This window comes from Oncorhynchus nerka, linkage group LG2 (assembly GCF_034236695.1).
Source record: "Oncorhynchus nerka isolate Pitt River linkage group LG2, Oner_Uvic_2.0, whole genome shotgun sequence".
NCBI classification, from domain to species: domain Eukaryota; kingdom Metazoa; phylum Chordata; class Actinopteri; order Salmoniformes; family Salmonidae; genus Oncorhynchus; species Oncorhynchus nerka.
The window spans coordinates 76,971,903-76,982,111 of record NC_088397.1 but is presented as its reverse complement, the minus strand read 5'-3'; the positions used below and the strand labels follow the sequence as shown (position 1 = coordinate 76,982,111).

General features: G+C 49.8%; 1 pseudogene; it reads left to right on the top strand.

Annotated features, from left to right (window-relative positions):
* The first annotated feature begins 3,812 nt into the window (after positions 1-3,812).
* LOC115125675 (C->U-editing enzyme APOBEC-2-like) lies at positions 3,813-8,327 on the top strand (annotated as a pseudogene).
* Positions 8,328-10,209: the final 1,882 nt, after the last annotated feature.

The window sequence follows — 10,209 nt, the reverse complement described above, 5'->3', positions numbered from 1 at the left end:
TCTCTCTGCTACCCCCTTTCCCCTCTCTCTCTCTCTGCTACCCCCTGTTCCCCCTCTCTCTCTCTGCTACCCCCTTTCCCCCCCTCTCTCTCTCTCTGTTAACTCCTTTTCCCCCTCTCTCTCTCTGCTACCCCCTGTTCCCTCTCTCTCTCTCCCTCTCTCTCTGCTACCCCTGTTCCCCTCTCTCTCTCTGCATACCCCTGTTCCCCCTCTCTCTCTCTGCTACCCCCTTTCCCCCCTCTATCTCTCTCTGCTACCCCCTGTTCCCCTCTCTCTCTCTCCCTCTCTCTCTGCTACCCCGTTCCCTCTATCTCTCTCTGCTACCCCTGTTCCCCCCTCTCTCTCGCTGCTCCCCCCCTTTTCCCCCCCTCTCTCTCTCTGCTACCCCTTTTCCCCACTCTCTCTCTCTGCTACCCCCTGTTGCCCCCCCCTCTATCTCTCTCTGCTACCCCCTGTTCCCCTCTATCTCTCTCTGCTACCCCCTGTTCCCCTATCTCTCTCTGCTATCTCCCATTCCCCCCCTCTCTCTCTCTGCTACCCCGTTCCCCCTCTCTCTCCGCTACCCCTGTTCCCCCCTCTCTCTCTGCTACCCCTGTTCCCCCTCTCTCTCTCTGCTACCCCCTGTTCCCCTCTCTCTCTCTCTGCTACCCCCTGTTCCCCTCTCTGTCTCTCTGCTACCCCCTGTTCCCCTCTATCTCTCTCCTGCTACCCCCTGTTCCCTCTCTCTCTCTCTGCTACGCCCTGTTCCCCTCTCTCTCTCTGCTACCCCCTGTTCCCCTCTCTCTCTCTGCTACCCCCTGTTCCCCTCTCTCTCTCTCCCTCTCTCTCTGCTACCCCCTGTTCCCCTCTCTCTCTCTCCCTCTCTCTCTGCTACCCCCTGTTCCCCTCTATCTCTCTCTGCTATCTCCCATTCCCCCCTCTCTCTCTCTGCTACCTCCTGTTCCCCTCTTTCTGCTACCTCCTGTTCCCCTCTCTCTCTGCTACCTCCTGTTCCCCCCCTCTCTCTCTCTGCTACCTCCCGCCCCCCCCTCTCTCTCTGCTACCTCCGTTCCCCTCTCTCTCTGCTACCTCCTGTTCCCCTCTCTCTCTGCTACCCCCTGTTCCCCTCTATCTCTCTCTGCTATCTCCCATTCCCCCTCTCTCTCTCTGCTACCTCCCCCCCCTCTCTGCTACCTCCCGTTCCCCCCCTCTCTCTGCTACCTCCTGTTCCCCTCTCTCTGCTACCTCCTGTTCCCCTCTCTCTCTGCTACCTCCTGTCCCCCCCGCTCTCTCTCTCTCTCTGCTACCGCCCGTTCCCCCCTCTCTCTCTGCTACCTCCCGTCCCCCTCTCTCTCTCTGCTACCTCCTGTTCCCCCTCTCTCTCTGCTACCTCCTGTTCCCCTCTGTCTCTCTCTCTGCTACCCCTGTTCCCCTCTCTCTCTCTCTCTCTCTGTTCCCCCTGTTCCCCCTCTCTCTCTCTGCTACCCCCTTTTCCCCTCTCTCTCTCTGCTAACCCCTGTTCCCCCTCTCTCTCTCTGCTACCCCCTTTTCCCCCTCTCTCTCTCTGTTAACCCCTTTTCCCCACTCTCTCTCTCTGCTACCCCCTGTTCCCCTCTCTCTCTCCCTCTCTCTCTGCTACCCCCTGTTCCCCTCTCTCTCTCTGCATACCCCCTGTTCCCCCCTCTCTCTCTCTGCTACCCCCTTTCCCCCCCTCTCTCTCTCTGCTACCCCCTTTCCCCCCTCTATCTCTCTCTGCTACCCCCTGTTCCCTCTCTCTCTCTCCCTCTCTCTCTCTGCTACCCCGTTCCCCTCTCTCTCTCTCTGCTACCCCCTGTCCCCCCTCTCTCTCGCTGCTACCCCCTTTTCCCCCTCTCTCTCTCTGCTACCCCTTTTTCCCCTCTATCTCTCTCTGCTACCCCCTGTTCCCCTCTATCTCTCTCTGCTACCCCTGTTCCCTATCTCTCTCTGCTATCTCCCATTCCCCCTCTCTCTCTGCTACCCCGTTCCCCCCTCTCTCTCTCCGCTACCCCCTACCCCTCTCTCTCTGCTACCCCTGTTCCCCTCGCTCTCTCTCTGCTACCTCCTGTTGCCCCTCTCTCTCTCTGCTACCACCTGTTCCCCTCTCTCTCTCTCTGCTACCCCCTGTTCCCCTCTCTCTCTCTCTCTGCTACCCCCTGTTCCCCTCTCTCTCGCTCTCTCTGCTACCCCCTGTTCCCCTCTCTCTCTCTCTGCTACCCCCTGTTCCCCTCTCTCTCTCTGCTACCACCTGTTCCCCTCTCTCTCTCTCTGCTACCCCCTGTTCCCCTCTCTCTCTCTCTGCTACCCCCTGTTGCCCCCTCTCTCTCTCTCTCTCTGCTACCCCCTGTTGCCCTCTCTCTCTCTCTCTCTGCTACCCCCTGTTCCCCCTCTCTCTCTCTCTGCTACCCCCTGTTCCCCTCTCTCTCTCTGCTATCTCCCATTCCCCCCTCTCTCTCTCTGCTACCCCCTACCCCTCTCTCTCTGCTACCCCCTGTTCCCCTCGCTCTCTCTCTGCTACCCCCTGTTGCCCTCTCTCTCTCTGCTACCACCTGTTCCCCTCTCTCTCTCTCTGCTACCCCCTGTTCCCCTCTCTCTCTCTCTGCTACCCCCTGTTCCCTCTCTCGCTCTCTCTCTCTGCTACCCCCTGTTGCCCCTCTCTCTCTCTCTGCTACCCCCTGTTCCCCCTCTCTCTCTCTCTGCTACCCCCTGTTCCCCTCTCGCTCTCTCTGCTACCCCCTGTTGCCCCTCTCTCTCTCTGCTACCACCTGTTCCCCTCTCTCTCTCTCTGCTACCCCCCCTGTTCCCCTCTCTCCCTCTCTCTCTGCTACCCCCTGTTGCCCTCTCTCTCTCTCTCTCTCTGCTACCCCCTGTTCCCCTCTCTCTCTCTCTCTCTCTGCTACCCCCTGTTCCCCTCTCTCTCTCTCTCTCTGCTACCCCATGTTCCCCTCTCTCTCTCTGCTACCCCCTGTTCCCCTCTCTCTCTCTCTAACCCCTGTTCCCCCCCCTGTTCCCCTCTCTCTCTCTCTCTGCTACCCCCTGTTCCCCTCTCTGTCTCTCTGCTACCCCCTGTTCCCCTCTATCTCTCTCTGCTACCCCCTGTTCCCCTCTCTCTCTCTGCTACGCCCTGTTCCCCTCTCTCTCTCTCTGCTACCCCTGTTCCCCCTCTCTCTCTCTCCCTCTCTCTCTGCTACCCCCTGTTCCCTCTCTCTCTCCTCCCTCTCTCTGCTGCCCCCTGTTCCCCTCTATCTCTCTCTGCTCTGCTATCTCCCATTCCCCCCTCTCTCTCTCTCTGCTACCTCCTGTTCCCCTCTTTCTGCTACCTCCTGTTCCCCTCTCTCTCTGCTACCTCCTGTTCCCCTCTCTCTCTCTCTACCTCCCGCCCCCTCCCCTCTCTCTCTGCTACCTCCCGTTCCCCTCTCTCTCTCTCTCTCTCTGTTCCCCCTTGTTCCCCTCTATCTCTCTCTCCGTTACCCCCTGTTCCCCTCTATCTCTCTCCGTTACCCCGTTCCCCTCTCTCTCTCTCCCTCTCTCTGTTCCCCCTTGTTCCCCTCTATCTCTCTCTCTGCTACCCCCTGTTCCCCTCTATCTCTCTCCATTACCCCTGTTCCCCTCTATCTCTCTCCGTTACCCCGTTCCCCCCTCTCTCTCTCTCTCTCTCTGTTCCCCCTTGTTCCCCTCTCTCTCTCTCTCTCTGTAACCCTCCTGTCTTCTTTCCCTATTTCTGCTTCAACCCCCAGCCCCCTCCCCTTCTCATATACCTCACTCACACACACACTCCTCACACTCACAGGACTACCATTCCAAGACCAGTCACCATGGCCGACAAGAATGGTGCTACTGCCAACAGCAAACTGATGGTTAGGAAGAAAGAGAGGACAACAAAGATAGTGGTGGAGATCAAGAAAGAGGTGAATACAGAGATGAAGAGGAAGGTGAAGTCAAGTTTAGTGAAGAAAGAGGAAAAGGTCCTGGTGTTTGGGTAGAAGGTGGAGGGGAACGGAGAGGTCCCAATGGAGGAGGGAGCCACAGCTAATAAAGACATGGCTAACGGGGCGGTGGAGGCTAACGGAGCAGATGGAGAGTACGAACCCATTGAGCTTCCTCCTTGGGAGATCATGGAAGGCTGGGTGACAACAGATACCATGTGTGTCTGTACTGTATGTCTCCTGCTGCTTTGATCTCATGTTTTATGTTGGGGGGAACAAAGTGACATGGAATCACAATTCATGTATTGTTTCCTACTGTATAATAATCTGCAATTAATATCTATAGCTGAGTAATTACATAGTTGTTACCAAAGTAGACAGAACTGAAGTGTTGCCTAATGACCTTTAGAGGGATGATGAGGGTTGCTTCTGCCATTATGGAGAGAGATATCCACTGTCATTCCAATGTGACAGGAGGATATGTGTTTAGAATGCTGTGGAACACCGTAGAACTCTGTTGAACACTAGAACACTGTGGGACACCGTAGAACTCTGTTGAACACTAGAACACTGTGGAACACCGTAGAACTCTGTTGAACACTAGAACACTGTGGAACACCGTAGAACTCTGTTGAACACTAGAACACTGTGGAACACCGTAGAACTCTGTTGAACACTAGAACACTGTGAAACACTGGAACGTCCACAGTGGTTTCGTTGTGACTGTCCATACGACTTAACATTGTGACAGCAGTGTCACTCTAAAATAAGAGGTCAAAGGTCAGGCAGAACATAGTCACTGAGTTTTACCATAAAGTAAAATGATATCCAAAATTAAGTTAAACTGTACAAGATAGTTTCATCGAAAGTTTTCATTACCTTCATAGTGTTGTCTGCTTATCTAATCAATAATAGAGTATGTTTCCATGTTTGGTAGAAACTGGTTAAATCAATTCCACAGGCATTTATTTCAATGGACTTCTGGGGGCTTAAATGTGCTTCCACAAATTCCATCCGGTCCAGTCATTGGTTGACCATTAGAGGCCTATAAAGTTGCACAGTCATTGGGTGAGTTGGTGTGTTAGCATACTGGGTCATGTTGCAGCAGTGAGGGGCTTGGTTAAGTTACAGCTTTAAGGGATTGTTCCATTCTGAGTTGATATGTGTTTAGGATTCTGTGCAGGGTGGATGAGGTGTGAGAGTGTTGGTTCGTAGGAGCAGCCCAGGGTAAGGAAATACCCTCTGTCTTTTTATCACCCCACCATCTGGTGTCACTGTGTTGGGGGTTACATTTGTTGACACTGCAACAAAATGCAATATGTACTGTATAGCACACAGTTGACGAAATGAAAGGGATAAACAACACCCTTCTCTGTGGACAGAGCCTGTGGATGACTCAATGATCACTGTAGGAGTCACTTCCCAGTTCACTAGCCATTCATTGTTAGCCTCCATTATACACACACGACTCGGCCCTGCTATTTTCACAATTGCCATCTCATAATCAAAACATTTGAACTGGGTCAGGTTTCCAGAATCCTTGGACATACCTTATTGAGAGGAAGAACTGGAGAGGTGTGACCGATTTGAAGAGAAGATGCTAAAAGTCATTTTTACAAGGCTAGAGTATGCACTTCTTTTAGTTTGTGGTGAGTCACTAAAACTATCGTTTCAAGTGACTGTTATCACCATCTGACCACATCACCAAATATAACTGCCTAGATGATTACTAGACAGGGACAATGTGGAAATATTGTCCAAACTGATGAGCACAAGTGTAAGCTATTTGCTCTTGTTTTCATCTTAGTGTTAGGGCTATAATAAGGGTGAAGATCAGGGTTTGTGAGTATAATTGTGTTTCTAGCTAGATAGTGTAGTACTGTACCTCTGTCCTGTGCAGTTAGTACTGACCATCCACTGTACCAGTGGGGTGATCTTGGCCGCTGCCGCGGGCCACAATGAGGCCTGCTGGGCCTGCCCTGGTCTTGCCATGGTTAATGTTGAAGTGGGTCATTGAGTCAGAGGGCTAATAATACAGAGCTAGTCTACGACTAAAATGAGTCCTGTACTCCTGTCTTTCTGCCTGCTCTACCCTGCCCTGCCCTGCCCTGCTCTACCCTGCCCTACCCTACTCTACCCCGCCCTGCTCTGCCCTACCGTGCTGCCAGCTCTTTCATCTGTCTGCTGTTCCAGCCAGGCAGCCACCCCCTCTGATCCCCTGTTTCGGTTTGTCTTTGTTTGTCTGGTTTTAAATGACAGAGGTCACTGATCCAGGGGGTAAAATGCCCCCAGGAGTGTATTTAAAGCCATCCTGCATACCGGTTGTGTAAATATTTGTGGGAGAGAACCAAACTGAAACATATGTTACAGTAACTGGGGTGCTATCTAAGGAGAGGCACATGTGAACAGCGGTTATAACACACAGGTCATGTTGTGGAACTGTACACACTTCATAATAATAATATGACATACTATAACACAATCAATTAAGTTTGGGATGACAAAATGTTAAATCAGACCTCCATAACCTTGAACAGTGTACTGACGATAGAGAACCCTTCTCCCATTCGTTAATTAACCCCATCCCCCTATTCCCTCTCCATCCAGGGACCGCATCGACCCGTTCCAATTCAAGTTCCAGTTCAAGAACGTGGAGTACTCGTCAGGTCGGAACAAGACGTTCCTGTGTTACCTGGTGGACAAGGGCAAAGCTGATGATGGTCTGATGAGAGGTTACCTGGAGGATGAACGCTGAGCAGGCCTTCTTCCTCCAGACTCTCCCAGACTACGACCCTGCTGTCAAATACACTGTCACCTGGTGCGTAACTCTCAAATACACTGTCACCTGGTGCGTATCTCTCAAATACACTGTCACCTGGTGTGTATCTCTCAAATACACTGTCACCTGGTGCGTATCTCTCAAATACACTGTCACCTGGTGCGTATCTCTCAAATACACTGTCACCTGGTGCGTATCTCTCAAATACACTGTCACCTGGTGCGTAACTCTCAAATACACTGTCACCTGGTGTGTATCTCTCAAATACACTGTCACCTGGTGCGTAACTCTCAAATACACTGTCACCTGGTGCGTAACTCTCAAATACACTGTCACCTGGTGTGTATCTCTCAAATACACTGTCACCTGGTGTGTATCTCTCAAATACACTGTCACCTGGTGCGTATCTCTCAAATACACTGTCACCTGGTGTGTATCTCTCAAATACACTGTCACCTGGTGCGTATCTCTCAAATACACTGTCACCTGGTGCGTATCTCTCAAATACACTGTCACCTGGTGCGTAACTCTCAAATACACTGTCACCTGGTGCGTATCTCTCAAATACACTGTCACCTGGTGCGTATCTCTCAAATACACTGTCACCTGGTTTGTATCTCTCAAACATACAGTCACCTGGTATCTATCGCTCACATACACTGTCACCTGGTAACTATCGGTCAAATAACCTGTCACCTGGTATCTATCTCTCAAATACACTGTCACCTGGTGTGTATCTCTCAAATACACTGTCACCTGGTGCGTAACTCTCAAATACACTGTCACCTGGTGTGTATCTCTCAAATACACTGTCACCTGGTGCGTATCTCTCAAATACACTGTCACCTGGTGCGTAACTCTCAAATACACTGTCACCTGGTGCGTATCTCTCAAATACACTGTCACCTGGTGCGTATCTCTCAAATACACTGGCACCTGGTGCGTAACTCTCAAATACACTGTCACCTGGTGCGTATCTCTCAAATACACTGTCACCTGGTGCGTATCTCTCAAATACACTGTCACCTGGTGCGTAACTCTCAAATACACTGTCACCTGGTATCTATCTCTCACATACACTGTCACCTGGTAACTATCGGTCAAATAACCTGTCACCTGGTAACTATCTCTCAAGTACACTGTCACTCTGTCACATGTCAAATACACAGTCGCACATACATACACATAGTATCTACACAGATAGCTGTGGCCCGTTTCACAGGAAGTTAGCAGCACTAAATTAAAAGATTAGAACCCTCTCTATGACCTCCTCACATGTGCCTAATTCATCTTTACCCCCTCCCCTGTCCCAGGTACATGTCATCCAGCCCCTGTGCGGCCTGCACGGCTAAGATCGCAGAGGCCCTCCGGGCAGGAAGACCGTCAAGATGACCCTATTTTCAGCCCGGCTGTTTGAGTGGGAGGAGCAAGAGATCCAAGCGGGGCTAAATGCTCTGTCTCAAGCGGGCTGCAAGCTGAGGATGATGAAGCCCATGGACTTCACCTATGTCTGGGACACTTTTGTAGAGAACAACGACCTAACGTTCACCCCCTGGGAGGACTGCCAGGACAACTATGAGTACTACCACGAGAAACTGGCCGAAATCATGCAGGGATCACAGTGAGTGTAAGGGAGAGGAACACACGTATGCATGCATTTGATAGGGCTACATATGCACACTAATGCAGGCTAGATACACATGAAGAGTTGCATTCCAAAAAGATAGATATCCATTTTCAGAAATGTTGGTAAATTAGCTTATTGTTTATTGTTCAATGACAGACGCTGTTTAAAATCTGTTACTTCATGGTTTCATAGAGACAAATAATCATGTTATTTTGCATAATGTTATATATCAGGCTCACTCTCAGATAAATAAGTAGTACTGCTAGCTTTTACACAGTGAAGTGTAACAAATATCTAACAAATAACTGTTATATTTTACACAAGCATGAAGGTACCCATAAGCAATCATTTCTGATGAAAAAACACAATGTGAAAAATTGGTGGATATAGAGTTTTGGAAATAAACTCTTCACATGCAGGTATGCCGGGATGCACATAGACACCTGCAGTCACAAGACTGATCCCAGAGATGATCTCACAGATGGAACATGCAAAGCCAGTGAGGGGCCAGCCCAATAGGCCAGAGCAATAAAGCGAACGAGGGTGACCCCAGTGAGACAGACCAACAGATACAGCTATTCCCCTGGCTGATGAACTGCTGCTTAATGAGGGCAGCTGCTGACATTAAGGAGGAATGGTGCTGAAGACTGGAGGCTCACCTTCAATCCTGGGGTTCTGATCCTCAGAGAACGTCTTAGTGCTCTATTCAGTCTGTGTTGCTGCAGCGTTACAGATAACACAATAGAAATGTAAAGGTAATTTCCGATGGAGCCGATATATGCAAATCAAATCTTATTGGTCACATCCACATGGTTAGCAGATGTTATTGCGAGTGTAGTGAAATGCAGCATTTACTGGGAATGCAGTATCCGCTAAGGTGGAAATATTGCCTTTACATTTCAATGGAGCTGTAACGCTGTACTTCCGCGATACGGATTGAATAGAGCCATAAAGGTTAGTTGGAGTTCCCTTTGGGTTAGTCAGCAAACCATGAGATGTGTAGTATTCTTCTTATCTTTCTGATGAGGCGATGGCAATGCGTTTTGAGTTGCTGTAGATGTCAATATTCTCTCTCCTTCTCTCGCTCTAGAATTCACCCATCACCTGCCACCTCCACTATCCCAGCATCCTCAGTGATGTGAGCAGTTTGGGTGCTTGTGTGTCAAGCCATCCTGCTCTACACCCCTCTATGAAGCCAGCTACAGACCTCCCCTCCATATGGAACTCTCTGTCGTAGCTTCCATTTTCCGTTCTGGAGTTGTTCTCACAGGACGCGTGTTTGCTGGTTCATCTGTGGATTAATTGTCAATGTCAAGAAGAAGGCTTTGCAATGATGCACTCCTGGGTTATATTTCAAGTATAAATGAGCTATTATTTTTTATTACAATTGAAGTTATAATAATTTGTCCTTCTCCTTCTGTGTCCTCGAAGTATGTTTCCTACTGTATCGGCACAAATATAATTTTTCATATCTGCACTAATGTTTGCTTCTTCAAGGGCAGTCTTGTGAGTTGTTGAGTTATCTAGATAAAGCCATGCTCTAGCGTAGTCTTGTGGGTTGTTGAGTTATCTAGATAAAGTCATACTCTAGCGTAGTCTTGTGAGTTGTTGAGTTATCTAGATAAAGCCATGCTCTAGCGTAGTCTTGTGAGTTGTTGAGTTATCTAGATAAAGTCATGCTCTAGCGTAGTCTTGTGAGTTGTTGAGTTATCTAGATAAAGCCATGCTCTAGCGTAGTCTTGTGAGTTGTTGAGTTATCTAGATAAAGCCATGCTCTAGCGTAGTCTTGTGAGTTGTTGAGTTATCTAGATAAAGTCATACTCTAGCGTAGTCTTGTGAGTTGTTGAGTTATCTAGATAAAGCCGTGCTCTAGCCTAGTC